This window comes from Pinus tabuliformis, chromosome 9 (assembly GCF_031772625.1).
Source record: "Pinus tabuliformis cultivar Carrire ecotype Pingquan chromosome 9, CPIR1, whole genome shotgun sequence".
Classification (NCBI taxonomy): Eukaryota; Viridiplantae; Streptophyta; class Pinopsida; order Pinales; family Pinaceae; genus Pinus; species Pinus tabuliformis.
The window spans coordinates 853,339,903-853,358,937 of record NC_142307.1 but is presented as its reverse complement, the minus strand read 5'-3'; positions in this window follow the sequence as shown (position 1 = coordinate 853,358,937).

Genomic DNA, 19,035 nt, shown 5'->3' with positions numbered 1-19,035 from the left:
GCACCATAAGAAGCATCGTCATCACCATCATCATCATCATTACTATGATCATTACCCTCATCATCATGATCATAATCATCACCCTCAACATCATCACACTAGGACAAAATGGCTAATTAGTTTCTTAAAAAACAACAAAAAATTGCATATAAATGACCATTTTTCAGTCAGTGACCAATAGTGGCTAATTTACAATATCTTATAACATGACCAACTTTTAGTCATTTTTGGCTTAGTAATTGATTGGTTCTCTCAATTTTATCAGCTATTAGTATATTTGGTCATAAATTTGGTCACTAATATAGTCATTAATTGCCACAATTAATGACCAAATACACAACAATTATACTACTATATGTTCATCCTTGAAAACCAATTAATGATGAAAGAAATATCAAAAACATGTTGGTTACATTATAAGCTACTGTAAATTAGCTACTAATAGCTATATATATGCAAGTTTTAGTCATCATTTGAAAGTAATTAATGACCAAAGAAATATGACTAAACTTGGGTTGTGTTATAAGATACCCCAAATTAGCTTCTAATAGTTATATATATGAAAAATCTAGTCATTATTTGTAATCATAAATTTATCATTTACAGTAGTCATACATCTTTTTTTAGTAGTTTCATTTCATTATATAAAAAACCGATTTAGTAGTTTAAATTCATGTCATTTACTTTCATTAATAATCATCATAAACGACTAATTTAGTTGTATATCCATTCTATTTGTGTTCATCAATAATCAATACAAACTACTACTTTAGTAGTTTTAAATTGATTTTATGCTTTATTATTAATCAATATAAATTAATCAGTATGATTTTGCGACTAAATTAAAAAAATGTCATACAATGTTCACCTAATATGAAAACACAAAGTTTCATATGTTAATTACAATACCAAATAATACCAAGTAAACTATAAATAATTTTACCCACATAAATTATATTATATGAAATGTCAAGTATTACAATATGAGTTTCCAACTTAATATTGGTTGGACTACAATTTACACATAAATATTGTTTCATCACTTCAAAACATTATAATTGTGTTTCCAAAGCATTACATGTTGGCATTTTGGCACAGGTATGGAGCTATGGTAGAGGTGTTGTCCTTGATGGCAACTCACTTTGGTGACAGATCTCAGTTCAAGTGTTCAGAATGAAGGAAATCTTGTATACGCAGGTACACCTTGCATAAGACGCGTATACACGCGGGTTATACGTTCCGAAGTCACGTATGCGTATACACGCACTTTTATGCACATAAAAGCGTGTACATGGTGGGAAACTTATTTTTGGTCTGTTGTTGTTAGTCCTTGGAATTTGAACCTATGGTTGTGGACCATTGTATCTCGTCGGAAGTGTTGACCCTAGGTTTTTGGGCCTTTGGTATTGTTTATTATGGTTTTGGACCATGGTATTGTGCAAGGCCTATAACTATAAAAGAGGAAGGAGATCATGTGGCAAGGCAGCATCTGAATTATTGAATATATTATATTGTGCTAGATCTGGAATACGTGTGATCGGGTTATGGTGCAGATATAGATCTGAAAAAGGAGGAACCTAAGCACAAGAAGGATAAGGGCTATTGATGGATCAAAATATCAAGGCTTGAACATTGGTATCTTTGTATAATTTTGATCTATTATATGTGGCGCTCTCTTGATCTATAAATCTGGGTTAACTAATGTCTGAATGCTTAAAAGAATAAATTATCCCTTATAGATCTGTACGCAGGTTCAATGAATTGCAGGTGCGTATACATGCTTTTTCTGTGACTGAAAGAAGCGTATACGCAGGTTCGTTGTGGTACAGAAGTGTATACGCGTAGGTCTCTGAACAGTGAAGTAGCGTATATATATTGATTTATGTTCTAGCTGCTTCTATTTTATTGCTGCAGTGTTCTGGGTTCAGAATTAGTGTTTGATTATAGTTACTGTGTTCTGGGTACAGTGGTCAGAGAAGTGCTTATTTGTTTCAGCTTTTGATTGGTGAAAAGGAGTTTGGGTTATGCAAAAATACTTGATATTTGATTGATGTTACTTGTGGATCAAGTCTGAAAATTAATGAAACGAGGTCCCTGAAAGCAAAGAGAAGGTTGCAGCCTTCTGCAGGTAGGAGCCTGCATACTAGTATCTCAAGCTAGTACAAGAACTAAGGGGGTTGGTGCTTCCTTCCAGGAAAGCTGGAGAATGAGAGAGATTTGTAGCTCTCTGCAGGTTGCAGCCTGCGTACTGGTAAAGACTGCACCAGTACAAAACATTGTAAAGACAAGTTTCTAATTAAAAGGAAGATAGAGACGAATTGCAGCAGGGGGTTTTCACCCACATTGGGTTTCCTCCTTATATCTTGTGTTCTTGTGTGTGACTGTCTTCTGCTCTGGTTCATTGTTTTTGGTACTGTTTATTTGCTGTTGATACGCAGATTAATAACTAACATCTGAAAGATAAATCAAATTATAATTTTGCCTTGTATACACGGTTTTCTTTTTCTGTAGTTGCGTATATACGCAGTTTTCATTAACTTAAGTAGCGTATATCTTCTGGAATTGAAAAAGGAAATATTTGACTTGATAATACTGATTCACCCCCCCCCCCTCTCAGTATTATTTTCAACAATTGGTATCAGAGCCAAGTCCTTCTGAAGAAGCTTGATCGCCTGAAGGAAGATCTTTCATCATGAGCAACTACGAGAGGGAAGCATCAATCAGGCCACCGGTTTTTGATGGGACAAACTTCGTATATTGGAAGGTAAGAGTTACTGCCTATCTTCAATCTTTGGGTACAGAAGTCTGGGATATCATAGATACATGATATACTTTTCCAGCAGCAACTCCTATAGACCTGGCTGAGAAGAAGAAATATGAAACAAATGCAAAGGCGGTCAATACTCTATTGGGATGTCTATCTGAATCAGAATTCGTAAAAGTTATGCAGTTAAAATTAGCAAAAGAGATATGGGACAAGATTGTCCTAAGCTATGAAGGAGATGATGAGTTAAAATGAGCAAAACTTCAAACCCTCAGGATTCAATATGAAAATCTCAAGATGTATAATGATGAAAGTGTGGCTAACTATTTTCTTCGTGTAGATGAGATTGTTAATTGTATGAAAATTATGGGTGAAGAAATAAAAGAGGCTGTTGTGGTTGAAAAAGTTCTAAGATCTTTGTCCCCTAGGTTTGAATCTAATGTTTCTGCAATAGAAGAAAAGGAGAATCTTCAAAACCTTAAAATGTCACAGTTGCATGGAATTCTAATTTCTTATGAAATGAGGAAAGGAGGACCTTCAGATAGGAGAGAAGTTGCCTTCAAGGCTTCCGGCAAAGGAGACTACTATGAGTCAGGACACATATCATAAGAAGAAGAAGAAGAATCAAATTTTGTCAAAAATCTTCAAAGGGGTGCTGGACGATTCCGAGGTAAGTTACCTTTCAGGTGCTTTGCTTGTGGAAGAGTAGGTCACTATGCTGCCAAATGTCCTCATAAGGATAAGATTGACAAGGGAAAGGAACCTGTTAGATGGAACAAGAAACAGAATGCAAATAAGACAATCTATTACACTCATGAAGATAGTGATGGTCTTTCAAATAGCGATGAAGATGAACGAGGTAATGAATATAAACTTTTAATGGCTTTTGAAGATGATGACTACATGGATGCTATAGATGTAGAAGGTTTTTGTGAAGAGATGACTAATCTCAAAATTTTCTTAGAAGAGAAAAGTGCAATTATTGATTCTCTACAATGTCAACTGGCTGAAAGGGAAAAACATCTTGAAAAATTGGAATGTGAAATTGTTTGTCTTAGAAAGGAGATTGAGAAAACAAAAGCTATTAATCTTAAATTTGTTAAGGGATCTGAAACTCTGGATGAGATTATCAATGTGCAGTGTTCTCCACTAATCAAGACAGGTCTGGGATATAATGGAGAAACATCTCAAGCATCCACATCCAAAAGTTATCTTGATGCAGCAAGGAGGAGCGAGCAAAGGCCTAATAGAAATCATCAGGTAAATCAGGGACAGTTTACCTCAAGAACAAATAAAGACTATCAAGAAAATCAGGGGCAAGCTACCTTAAGGACAAATAGAAGCTACAATCAGCCACAGGTAAAATCTTCTCAATTTGCCTCAAGAATGGATGTCAGTAGAAACTAAAATCGGTTGGATGATAGATTTGATAATCACAGGAGTTTCTTCAATGGCCAATGTTTCTCTTGCCATAATTTTGGTCACAAATCAGCTCAATGTGTTTCCTATAAGACAATCATGACTGGAGAAGCTCAAAAACAAAGGAATATGACAGGGATCACGAAAAGGACTTATAACAACTTTTCGGCCTTTGAAAATGAAGTTGAATGTTCTATTTGTAATAACTTTGGTCATGAAGATTCTGAATGCAGGAGCAGGTTTTGGAAGACAACTCAGAAGTAACAAACCTCAAGTGCCAGAACATGGAGAATGAAGGAACCACAACCAGAAAGATGTGGGATAGCTTTTTATGCAGAAGGACAGGAAAATCTATGGTATATTGACAGTGGATGTTCGAAGCATATGACAGGGGATAAAGAAAAACTTGAATCATATACTGCATTAGAAAAGGGAAAGAAGGTTTCTTTTGGAAACGATACCCCTGCAGCCATAAAAGGAAAAGGCATTGCTCAGTTGAAAGAAAAGGTCAAAGCTGGAAATGTTTTGTATGTTGATGGCTTGAAGCATAATCTCCTGAGTGTTAGTCAGATGTGTGATCAAGGAACCGAGGTAATATTTAGATCAAATGGATGTCGTGTTCGTGATCTTGATACAGGTGAAACAGTGATCAAAGGTAGAAGAACTCCAAATAATCTATACATATTTGAAGAAGGACAACAACAATGTTATTTGAGCAAGGATGATGAACACTGGTTATGGCACCGGAGGTTGGGGCATCTAAGCTTTTCACAAATAAGGAAAGCATGCAAATACCAGGCAGTTCGTGGTCTTCCAGATATCAAAATTCCAGACAACACCATATGCAAATCATGTCAGTTTGGTAAGCAAACCAGAACTAACTTTCCTGAGAAGGAAGGATCAGCTAGCAAGCCTCTTGAGCTAGTTCATACAGATGTATGTGGTCCATCTAGGAAAAGGTCACCTCGAGGAGAAGAATACTTTATATTATTCATTGATGACTTTTACAGGATGGTTTGGATAGGACTCATGAAGCACAAATATGAAGCGTTTGAAAAATTCAAATCTTTCGAAGCATTGGTTGAAAATGAATCAGATCGCAAAATTAAATGCCTCAGGTCTGGTAGAGGTGGGGAGTTTACCTCAAATGAGTTTTCCGATTTCTGTGAAGAACATGGAATAAGAAGGGAATTCTCTACAGCTAGGACTCCTCAACAAAATGGAGTAGTGGAAAGAATGAACAGAACGGTTCAACAAATGGCTCGTGCTATGCTTGATGAGTCTGGAACTCCCGCAACCTTCTGGGGTGAAGCAGCTTATGCTGCGGCGGTTATTCTCAACAAAACAAATGTCCGGGTAAATAGCACTCAAACTCCTCATGAGCTTTGGTATGGTAAGACTCCCTCAGTAAAACATTTCAAAATTTTTGGAAGCAAATGCTACATCAAGAATAATGATGAACATCTTGGCAAGTTTGAACCTAGAGCTGATGAAGGCATTCTTCTTGGTTATTCTCCCCACAGCAAAGCATATATATGTTATAATAAAAAACTTGGAAGAATTGTTGACAGCATTGATGTTGTGGTTGATGAAAAAGGAAACGTTCCTAGGCAAGTAAATTATGAAAATATAGAAGAAGATGAAGACTACCCTCCAAATCAAACTGATGATGAAGAAGAACCTCAAGAGGCACCATTGGAATAGATAAGGATAGAAGAGAAGACTCCATCCAGGTATGTGCAGAAGAATCATCCATAATCTCAGATTTTGGGGTAGAAAGAAGCAGGTGTACAAACTATAAGAACAATTGCAGAAGCCTCAAGCTATGTGGCTTTGCTCTCCTCCACTAAACCAAAAAATGTAAAAGAGGTGTGCAAAGATGAATGCTGGGTCAAGGCAATGGATGAAGAAATTGAGCAGATCGAAAAGAACAACACTTGGGATTTGGTTCCTAGACCAAAAGATAAGAATGTCATAGGAACAAAATGGATCTTCAAGAACAAGTTGAATGAAAATGGGGAAGTTATTAGAAACAAGGCCAGGCTTGTTTGCAAAGCGTATACTCAAAAGGAAGGAATAGACTTTGAAGAAACTTTTTCTCCCATAGCTAGACTTGAGGCCATCAGAATGTTCCTTGCCCTCTCTAGCTTTCAAAAATTCAAAGTATTTCAAATGGACGTGAAGTCAGCCTTTTTGAATGGAGACTTAGAAGAAGAAGTGTACATTGAGCAACCAGATGGCTTTATCCTTGGAAATGATCCAAATCTTGTATGCAGACTTAAAAAGGCTCTCTATGGGCTTAAACAAGCTCCAAGGGCTTGGTACTATCGGTTGGACAAATACCTTCATCAACAAGGTTTTTCAAAAGGATTAGCAAATAGCAATCTCTATATAAAAATTGAAAATAACAAATTGCTAATACTTGTTGTGTATGTAGATGATATTATCTTTGGAAGCAATGAAGAAGCTATGAGTCAAAGCTTTGCCTTCGTGATGCAGAAAGAATTCGAAATGTCCTTGCTTGGAGAACTGACATACTTTCTTGGATTGCGAATCCAACAAAATGAAGGTGGTATCTTCTTGTCTCAATCAAAGTACCTCAAGCAGATTCTAAAGAAGTATGGCATGGAAGATTCGAAACTTGTATGTACCCCCATGATTACAGGATGCAGCCTCAGTGCAAATGATGAATCAACAGCAGTGCATCAACCAACCTATAGATCCATGATTGGGAGTTTGCTTTATTTGACAGGTACCCGACCAGATATTATGCATGCAGTGGGAATAGTTGGAAGTTTTCAAGCCAACCCAAAGGAAACTCATCTTTAGGCAGTCAAGAGAGTCTTCAAGTACCTTCAAGGAACTCAAAATTATGGCTTATGGTATCCTAGAGATACATATCTCACTCTTCATGCTTACACGAATGCAGATTGGGCTGGAAGCGTGGATGACAGGAAGAGCACAAGTGGCAGTGCATTCTTTATGGGTTCCATATTAGTATCTTGGTTCAGCAAGAAATAGAGTTCGATTGCTTTATCTACAGCTGAAGCGGAATATGTGGTTGTTGCATCTTGTTGCACACAACTCCTTTGGATGATGCAAACCTTGCAAGATTTTCAAATCACTTGTACTCCACCTGTCTCTATCTTATGTGATAATACAAGTGCAATAAGCATTTCAAAGAACCCAATCATGCATTCAAAGACCAAACACATACCGATCAAGTATCACTTTATCCGAGAACTAGTGTTGGAACAAAAGGACAAATTGGAGTATGTTCCTTCTAAGGAACAAGTTGCTGATATACTCACCAAACCACTACCCAGGGAAACTTTTGAATATCTCAGACAGAAGCTAGGAGTCATTGATGCTTCATCCTGCTGTTGAAGCTTGTCTGTTCCAAAGAAAATTGGTGTACGCGAGTTGGATGAGGGGTATCCGCGTACATACGCTGATTTATGCAGGTTCAGTCGCGTATATGGAGTTCTGAAGAAAATCAGCAAGGGCAGACTCTGGTTGGAGAGAGTCTGAGATGGGTATGTCAGAGACCATCAGGCACAGATTCAGGGGGAGCAGATAATCCTTTAATAATGCATTGTTGGCATTACCTTAGAAGCTCTTGGTTCTAGTACTCAAGCTGTTTTTGGCTCAGGTGGATCAGCTGCAGAAAGAAGATCAGAAGGAGAACATGATTGCTGATATATACAGTGATTGTCAGATGCTGCTGGTGATTTGCATAGTCTTGATATTTCGTCTCTATGTCATTTTTTTTATCAAGGTCATGTAACGGCCTATTTTGGTTTCCCCACTATGCCTGGGATGATTGATGTGTTTGGTTGTCATGTGTAAATTTCTGATGTATCCCCATTTGGTTGGGTGGATGATACCCACTTGCTTGGGTAATGGTTGTATGTATTGAGTCTTTTGGTGCTAGGAAGGTCTTTTATGATGTATAAGTCATGGTTCTTCTTGAAGAACATCTTTTATAGATCTTGCCTACTGTCAGGGGGAGCATGTTCAGCACAGCAGAGCAGAGATATTGGCATGTACTCAAGGGGAGCATAGCCCTTTGCCCTTGATGACAAAGGGGGAGAAGGATTTTGAGGATCTTGGGGTTGCCATCAAGTCCAAAGGGGGAGATTGTTGGCATTTTGGCACAGGTATGGCGCTATGGTACAGGTGTTGTCCTTGATGGCAACTCACTTTGGTGACAGATCTTAGTTCAAGTGTTCAGAATGAAGGAAATCTTGTATACACAGGTACACCTTGCATAAGACACATATACACATGGGTTATGCATTCCGAAGTCGCGTATGTGTATACATGCACTTTTATGCACATAAAAGTGTGTACATGGTGGGAAACTTATTTTTGGTCCGTGGTTGTTAGTCCTTGGAATTTGAACCTATGGTTGTGGACCATTGTATCTCGTCGAAAGTGTTGACCCCAGGTTTTTGGGCCTTTGGTATTGTTTATTATGGTTTTCGACCATGGTATTGTGCAAGGCCTATAACTATAAAAGAGGAAGGAGATTATGTGGCAAGGCACCATCTGAATTATTGAATATCTGATATTGTGCTAGATTTGGAATACGTGTGATCGGGTTATGGTGCAGATCTAGATCTGAAAAAGGAGGAACCTAAGCACAAGAAGGATAAGGGCTATTGATGGATCAAAATCTCAAGGCTTGAACATTGGTATCTCTGTATAATTTTGATCTATTATATGTGGCGCTCTCTTGATCTATAAATCTGGGTTAACTAATGTCTGAATGCTTAAAAGAATAAATTATCCCTTATAGATCTGTACGCAGGTTCAGTGAATTGCAAGTGCGTATACAAACTTTTCCTGTGACTGAAAGAAGCGTATACGCAGGTTCATTATGGTACAGAAGCGTATACTCGCAGGTTTCTGAACACTGAAGTAGTGTATATATATTGATTTATGTTCTAGCTGCTTCTGTTTTATTGCTGCAGTGTTCTGGGTTCAGAATTGGTGTTTGATTACAGTTACTGTGTTCTGGGTACAGTGGTGAGAGAAGTGCTTATTTGTTTCAGCTTTTGATTGGTGAAAAGGAGTTTGGGTTATGCAAAAATACTTGATATTTGATTGATGTTACTTGTGGATCCAGTCTGAAAATTAATGAAACGAGGTCCCTGAAAGCAAAGAGAAGGTTGCAGCCTTCTGCAGGTAGGAGCGTGTGTACTAGTATCTCAAGCTAGTACAAGAACTAAGGGGGTTGGAGCTTCCTTCCAGGAAAGCTGGAGAACGAGAGAGAGTTGTAGCTCTCTGCAGGTTGCAGCCTGCGTACTGGTAAAGACTGCACCAGTACAAAACATTGTAAAGACAAGTTTCTAATTAAAAGGAAGATAGAGACGAATTGCAGTAGGGGGTTTTCACCCACATTGGGTTTCCTCCTTATACCTTGTGTTCTTGTGTGTGACTGTCTTCTGCTCTGGTTCACTGTTTTTGGTATTGTGTATTTGCTGTTGATACATAGATTAATAACTAACATCTGAAAGATAAATCAAATTATAAGTCTGCCTTGTATACGTGGTTTTCTTTATCTGTAGTTGCGTATATACGCCGTTTTCATTAACTTAAGTAGCGTATATCTTCTGGAATTGAAAAAGGAAATATTTGACTTGATAATATTGATTCACCCCCCCCTCTCAGTATTATTTTCAACATTACAGGTGAATTCACCAACTCTAAAGACTTGACCATCAGTCTCTATGTGTGTGTCTCAATGGGGATATTGGCTTCAAAGGATCGCTTGATTGGTTCTCTTCTCTCTCTTTGTGCATTTGTCACTATAGTGTTATTGTTCTTCTCTTTCTTCAAATTTTTCTTCTTACCATCAATACTAAGTTCCTCTTCTGAAAATGAAACAGGATACAATGGAGAGTATAAGACATCAAACATGATGAACACTCGAATATAAACTAAAGTAGACTATAAAGGATTTAAATAACATATACCTAACATCAACAATGTCAATTCCATACTTCTCGAGAAAAGCAAGAAACTCGAACAAGTTTTCTTCAGTTGGGCGATAATGGCCATTATATGGCCAAATGACCTGTATAAACAAAGAAAATAAAACATCACCATAGAAAATAACACCTTAGTATATTCAAACTTCAAGAAAATTTTAGGCACAGTCATGCTAACTAAGTTACATGCTAAAAATCTTAAGTTGTAGATAACTCATGAAAACAAATAATATGAGGTGTGATGTCTAATCCTTGTTTCTTTATTCTCAATAGAATATCATTCTATAACACATCGTCTTCTTAAATAACAACATGAAATTAAATTTTTCTAATAGTCATGAATATCTTTTAACAAAAACAACTAAAAGGATTTCAATCAATATCGTGTAATACTAATTTCATCTTGAAGCTTTGGATGTTGTTTAAATGGACATGATACCAAGTATTTTTGATTTCATAGTTAAAAAATAAATTAAAAAAATCAAAGGAAACATTCAAAATACAATCAACAATAAAGAGAGGATATCATGGAATGGACATTGCAATTATAAAAAATCAAAAAAATAAAAAAAAATTTACCTTTCCACCACTGTTTCAAATTCCTATAACATTTGTTTTCCAAAAATAACTATGAGTTGAAAAAATCACAACATTGAAAACCATAGGAATCCCTACTTGAAACATTTCCAAATTTGATGGATCATATGCCCGGAGGATCTCCAACAACATATGAATCATATCCAAGACATGTTATGCATGGTCTCCCCATCATTTTTCCAATCCCATTTCCTGTAACCTACCCACACCAAAGTTAAGTAACAACTAAACATGGGCATTGTCATTTGTTTTTATCTTTTATATCTATAAAATTTCAATTTTATTTTTTTCAAGGACATATTAATTCATATTCAAGGTCATCTTGTCATGAGAAGATATCAATAAAGTAGGACATAAAAAAAATTGACCTCAAGGAGTTATTCCTTCAATATCAATATTTGTCTCGCTATGATGTATTGGGTAGAAAAAAGAACATATCTGCAAAAGAAAAAGCCATATATTACTTGTGTTCAAAATCATATATGGCGTACTCTTAGGAAACTTTTTAATATGTGCCTCTTCCTTTACCAAAGGAGACTGTAGCTTGGTTAAACTTTGTATACTTTCATTCAACATGAATTCTTGCAAGATAAATTTCACTCATTATTCTTTCCCATTTCTCAACATGCTACAAATGATAAATTGAAAGTCATATAAAACAAATAAACAAACAATGTGTCTAATAAAACTTCACACCTCATAAATTACTCTGCCACATGCTTAGGCTAAAGGTGAGATTATTTGAATCATCTTTATCTCATACTTAATGGGATATTTGTATTGTTACTTTGATGCCAATTTGTTGCTAAAAGCAATATATAAACCGTCGTCATTATTAGTGAAATTCATGTATAATTTAGAAAAATAACATTACAAGGTATTCATAAATATAGAGATGCAAACATCTATTCATAATGGTAAATGAGGGTGGACCCTCTCAAGCTTATGTGATTGGGTGGCACTACCATAAATAAATTATTGGTTGTATTAAACATTTGCATTTAAGCCATTTATTCTAAAGATTTAATCAGAGAACAGACAAGCAGGGTCCCGGGACTTCCTAGTCTTGACAAGAAAGAAAGAGACATCCACTCTATGATGATTTCATTATAGAGACAAAAAATATCCTACATCCTACCCACCAACAAGAAAACATAAAAAAAATATGGAAAAATGCTCATACAGGTTTTGTTCAAACTATAAGATAATATAGTTTTATTTGTGTCCACCCAATGACCACAAAAGTCTGTCAAAGGAACAAAGATAGTACATCTAGTGTTAGCACAAAGTGTGAGTGTCAAGAAATTTACAAAATAGATGTTAATTGTCTAGAAAAATAAAGTATAATCTAAGCTATAATTACAAATATATATGTTATAAACTAGAAAGCTCTAAAAATATCAATATTGAGCAAGAGAAGAAAGGATAACAAGACCTATTAGAGCTTACAGTTGAGGATGAGTGAGCGTACCAAGAGGTAGAATATATATATATATATATATATATATATATATATATATATATATATATATATATACATCATAACACTAATATGAATTATATATTTTGAGAAGCTTCTACACACATTGTATTAAAGAACAAATAACTATAGTTGGAATTTTTCCAAACAAAATGCTAGGAAACCAATCTGTAACAGAAATCAAACTTGCAGGAGTATGTCCCAGATCACAAAGGTTTTTTATTAAATGAAAAGTTAAATTTGTAACATAGGAAGGAGCATTTAGATGGAGCAAACATGGAAAATTACATATTGAAACTAGATCTAATACACAAATTTCATAATTACTGGCGTACACTAAGTTTTACTTACCTCACATTGAGGAGCTACTACCAAATACAATGGTTTATTAGTTGCAGATGTACACAAGCCCATATCAACAAATGATGATCGTCTCCAACAGATAAAAAGGGTACTCTTGCCTTAAATTCCATGCAACATCTTCCACAACACCCTCGTGGACCTACATTGACATGAGGTCATCAAACATTTTCAACAAAGATAACAAAATTAGCATTGTAAATTTAAAAATGCAGATAAAAACATAAACTCACCAACAAATCCCATTAAAATTATACCAAAAAAATAAAGAATGATAGTAAACATTAAGAATAATGTTCGCATCTTTTAATGATCACATTTATGGGGTTGTGAGCTCAGTTCTAACAATGTATTTACCCTTTTTTTTATTCCATGCTACCATCATGTAAAACCGTTGAAATTTATGATGAAAATGGATTTTCACACAACCTTAATAGCATAAAACATTAAAAAACCTAAACAAACTAACTTTCGAAGCCTAAAAACTTATGTGTGTTCAATTTCATATAGACTCCTCAGCTAAGTTGCAACTGACAAACAAGAAAATATGCACCAATCCTATTATATGGAAAATTCGTCCAACTCATGAACTATATTCATTTTCCAACCTAATGATAATGAGAAGACATTATAATGGGTTTATTTATTTTCAGTCAGACACAAAGTTACTTTGGATAACATTTATCAAAATAACTCACCTTATATATTTTTTGTGCCTCAAGCACTTTGTGTTTGGTAGGTGCATTAATGTCCCACAAACAGATTTATGTGTCATTTGAACCATTTAGAATATGGCCATGTTTAATAGGGATCCATGATAAATCATAACCTTATGTATTATGACCCCTCAGTCTCAGATCAGGATTACAGGCATCATCTTGAGGGGGATTTCATGGATGCTTGTTGTATTCAAACACATAGACTTATGCACTATTTTTTTTTTTATGTCATTAAAGAAAGCATTATGTGGCATGTATGAGGCTCTATCAAACTCCCCATCATGATGGATTTGTTCTATTAATTGTAACTGCAATAAAGAAAATCCACTCAGTAACCTAACCTAAATGAAAAAATGGCATACTTATAACAATTTAATTATAAAGTTTCAATAACATTGAACTAAACAAAATAGTTTTAGCACCGACAATGAAAAATCTTCATCCCAAACATACAACAAATCCCAAATGTGTGGAAACCGTTAAGGAATTTGATAAAATGACAACTTTGAAAACCAAAAAATTACATTCAATATATCCCTTCCAATAATCTCAAATAAAAGTAATCACATTATACAACAACGAGCATCATTCATCATAAGCGTGGTGAATTCTTACAATCATAAGAAAATGTTCAGAAAAAATTATAATTTTTTTGTGGATATACACTGAACTAGTAATATGCCCACATATTCATGGATGAAACATAAAGTGGGTTATAAAGTTTTTGATTCACATACTCGGGACCATAAAAGATGATAAGGTCCTTCATGAGTGAGAGAAAAATACAATTCCTCACATGTTCTTGAAACAATTCCGAACTTGGTTACAACTGTAAGATTCCCAGCTTCTCAAGCATGGAGAAGTTGTGTTAACAGGTCTCCCAATGCAAAGAGACAAAATGATGGCGAGGGTGCAGGCGTTAGAGACAATCTCCCTAATCTGTCTGCAAGATCTTCAATATCTCGATCAACTTCCCTTTCTTCTCCTCTGGGCGCATCAGTCATTAAACTGAGGTTTCATTCTTTAAAAAAAACTCGCTATCAGGCTTATTAACAAACAGTGGCTTTTCAGAGCTCTTAAAAGAAATGTCTAATTGGCGGATTTACGCAACACAACATATATATACCACGTTATATTCTCCCTTCCCTTTTTGATATTGGCTATGGTATAAGTGGAACCTTACCGTGGACAAAGCTCATATATGTATATCGCACTGGCTATGATTATATGCGAGACTTTATCATGGACAAAGGTTCGAATACTATGGACGGACGGCTATATATCTCCGCTCCCTATGCTGTTCGGTTTGATATATATATAATTCAGTGATCGCTCAAACAATGGTCTTCTTTCCTCCGGACCCGATACACCTATAAGCAGCGTTTAATACTTCGCCAGTTCCGCTTTTCGGCGATCGATTCAATCAACACTTCCCCGCCTCCGAAATGACGGACTCAGCGATAAGAATATATTGCAGTTTATATTAATTCGCTCCCAAAATTGTTGTTCGACTCAAACAATAACTCTCCACCTCCGAAATGATGGACCTGGCGACATATATATGTCACAGTTTATAATAGTTCGCTTCCAAATTCAGAACTCGCCCTTTGTCACACTATGTCTCCGTTCGGACGGAAGGCTTTGTAAACCGGCATATAGACCCAACGAACAGTTCAAAAAAAAACCTCTCGACGCCGATATGGTCTTGGACCGATATGGGTCAGCACTTTCAGTTATGAATTCTCAACGGTGCCACAGCCACTTAATGAAAAATTACAAGAGTTCTTGCTATACCAAGAATATATGCGCCACAGTAAAATAAGAGTCAAAGCAATATAACCGTGAATGAAAGGAAAGGTGCCTTCAATGATTAATATACAGTATTATAGCGTGAGGAATTAGAACCATTCAACACCGTCGACACTATCTGATAATCTATGCATGCATATACTGAGTCGTTTAACAAGAGACACTGAGAGAAATTTTTTCCAAAATAATACTATGGCACTCGCCCCTCTCCTCTGTCTGATGAGAGCTTTGCTGCCTTTCTATTTATAACTAAGGATAGGCCCTCTTGGTCCTTATCCGATAGGAAGAAAAGCATGCTTTACATGATGATTTAAAGCTTGAAAAGCTCTGTTACAAATAGCATGATTTATTGCTAGAATTTATTCTATTTTTTTTTAACTAAGAAAGCATAGAAATTGAAGGCTAAAGGACACCACTCCCTTGCCTGTAATTTTTTTTGGATTTTTGGAATAATTTGGAAGATTTTTCCCCTCTGAGTCACATGCTCCCCCATCAGATTCCTGAGGACAAAATTCTTCATAGGCTCCTGTCCATGAGCTCATCTACAGATTTGCCCAATTTCTGTAGAATGTCTTCTGTAACCCAACTAGCTTCAGCGATCGGCTGTCCCTTCCATTTCACCAGATACTGGAAATACTCTCGTGCCCTTGTCTTCTTATACACTTTCTTGTCCAGAATTCTTTCTGGCTGTAATTTCTTGGCTGTGGGCAACTATTTTACCCAGTCAATCTCTGGAGTCTCTTGATCCTGTGCTATATCATCTGCAGCTTCATTCTCATACTTGTACAAGTCTGCAACATTAAAAATTGGTGATATTCCCACACCATGTGGTAATTCAATCTCATAAGCGTTTGCAGAGAACTTTCTCAGTATCCTGCATGGCCCAATTTTCTTGGATTTTAACTTATTATATGCTCCCTTTGGAAATATCTCCTTTCTGAGATGTGCTAAAACCAAGTCTCCAACTTCAAAGTTCATTTCTCTTCTCCTCATGTCAGCTCTGGTTTTATATTGAATGTTGCTGTCCTGTAGCTGCTGTTTCACCTATTCATGTATCGCCTACATTCTTGAAGCAAAGTCTTCACCTTCTGCACTTCTCACTTCTTCTTTTCCCAAATTCCTTAATTCAAATATTCCCCTTGGGTGCATTCCATAAACAATATGGAATGGGCTTTGTCCTGTGCTCCTGTTTGGTGAGTCATTATATGCATATTCAACTTGTGGTAACACTTGATCCCATTGCTTTGGATGTTCTGCAGTAAAGCTCCTCAAAAGATTGCCTAAACTTCTGTTCACAACTTCAGTCTGTCCATCAGTTTGTGGATGATAGGCAGAACTGAAATTTAATTTAGTTCGTAGCTTCTTCCATAGTGTTCTCTAGAAATGTCCAACGAACTTTGAATCCCTGTCTAAAACAATGCTTTTGGGCAATCCATGTAAGCTTACAATTTCTTTAAAAAACAAGTTAGCAATATGAGAAGCATCACTAGTTTTATAACATGGAATAAAGTGTGCCATTTTTGAAAATCTGTCCACTACCAAAAAAATTGAATCATAGCCTTTTTGATTCTTTGGCAATCCTAGCACAAAATCCATACTTACCATATCCCAAGGCCTATCTGGAATTGGCAATGGAATATACAACCCTGTGTTCTGGCTCCTTCCTTTTGCATACTGGCAGACTTTACAATTTCTTACATACTTCTCTACTTCAGATTTCATTTTCAGCCAGAAGTAAAATCTGTTGAGCTGTTCAAAGGTCTTCTCTCTACCAAAATGTCCTGCAAGTCCTCCACTATGTTTCTCTTTGATTAAATTCTCTCTCATTGAACAGTTGGGTATGCATAGCTGATTTTTCTTAAACAACAAACCATCTTGTATAAAATAATCCAGCCACTTGCTCCTGTCCGCCAAAACAAGATTCTTACAAGCCTCAAATACCTCTTTAAAATCTGAATCGGTCTCATATAATTCTTTAAGAAAATCAAAACCCAACACTTGGATTTTACTTTCCTGCAGCAATATACTTCTCCTACTTAAGGCATCTGCGACTTTGTTTGACTGTCCAGTTATATGCTTCAACACAAAATGAAAGCCTTGAAGATACTCTACCCATTTAGCATGTCTCTGGCTGAGTTTTGGCTGCTGCATTATAAACTGCAATGCATGGTTATCTGAATAAAGAATAAATTCTTTCGACATTAAATAATGCCTCCACTTCTTTAGTGCCTGCACAACTGCGTAAAACTCCTTATCATAAGAAGAATACTTCCTTTTTGCATCATTTAGCTTTTCACTGAAATAAGCTATTGGTCTATCTTCTTGGCTTAAAACTCCTCCAATTGCTTCTGCGCTGGCATCACACTTAACTTGAAAAGTTTTGTTAAAATCAGGAAGAACCAAAACAGGCTTTTCAGTTATTTTCTTCTTCAACAGCTGAAAATTTCTCTCTGCTTCAGCAGTCCACTTAAATGGTTGTTTATATTTTTTTATGGTCTCAATAATAGGTGCATTAATCTTACTAAAATTCTTAATGAATTTTCTGTAAAAACTAGCAAGACCATGAAAACTCCTTACCTCAAAAATACTCTTGGGTGAAGGCCACTCCACAATTGCTTTGATCTTTTCTGGATCCATCTTTAATCCTTCAGCTGAGATAACAAATCCCAAGTACACCAGCTCCTCTTTCATAAATAAACACTTCTTTAGATTCAACAATAATTTTTCTTGTTGCAGCTTCTGTAAAACATAATTTAAATGCCTCAAGTGTTCCTCCTTGGATCTGCTGTAGACTAATATATCGTCCAGATATACTATTACAAATTTACCTATGAATTCTTTAATAACTTCATTCATAAGCCTCATGAATGTACTTGGTGCATTGGACAGCCCAAAAGGCATCACTCTCCATTCATATAATCCTTCATTGGTCTTAAAAGCGGTTTTCCATTCATCCCCTTCTCTTATCCTTATCTGATGATAGCCACTTTTAAGATCTAACTTTGAAAAATATTTTGCACCAGACAAGCAATCCATTAAATCCTCAAATCTAGGTAACAGAAATCTATACCTGATTGTAATCTTATTGATGGCTCTTGAATCTGTACACATTCTCTAGCCTCCATCTTTCTTCGGGCTCAGCACTGTTGGCACTGCACAAGGACTCAGGCTTTCTTTAATCAACCCCTTGTCAAGCAATTCTTGCACCTGTTTCTTAAATTCTTCATTTTCTACAAGAGTCATTCTATATGCTGCTTTGTTAGGTAGACTTGCTCCAGGAATCAAGTCTATATGATGGCTGATTTTCCGAATTGGCGGTAATTCATTAGGCAAATCATCAACAATAATATCATAATAATTCTCCAGCATTTCTTGAATTTCAATGGGTAATTCAGAAATTTTAGTAGAATTCAATATTACCTTGGGCTTGCAAATTACAGCAAAATTTACCTCATTTTCTTCAATCTTCTTCAAGTATTCCTTCCCTCCAAGTAATAGATTTTTTGGATCAGTCTTCTGTCCCGGTACATCTTCTTCTTGCAGAGGCAACAATCTATGATTAACACCATCTTTTCCAAACTTGTAGGTGTTTCTCTTCCCGTCATGTATGGCTCCTCTGTCATATTGCCAAGGCCTTCCAAGAAATATGTGACACACGTCCATAGGCATCACATCACAAACAATTTTATCTTTGTATTTGCCCACTTGAAATTCGACTTCACACTGTTCACTTACCAACAGTTGATGTCCCTTTTGTAACCACGACACCTTATAAGGTGTTGGATGCTTCATTGTCTTCAGCTTTAGTTTCTCCACTACTTCTGTAGAGACCAAATTATCAGTGCTGCCACTATCAATGATCATCTGGTAGCATTTCCCTTAGACTTTTCA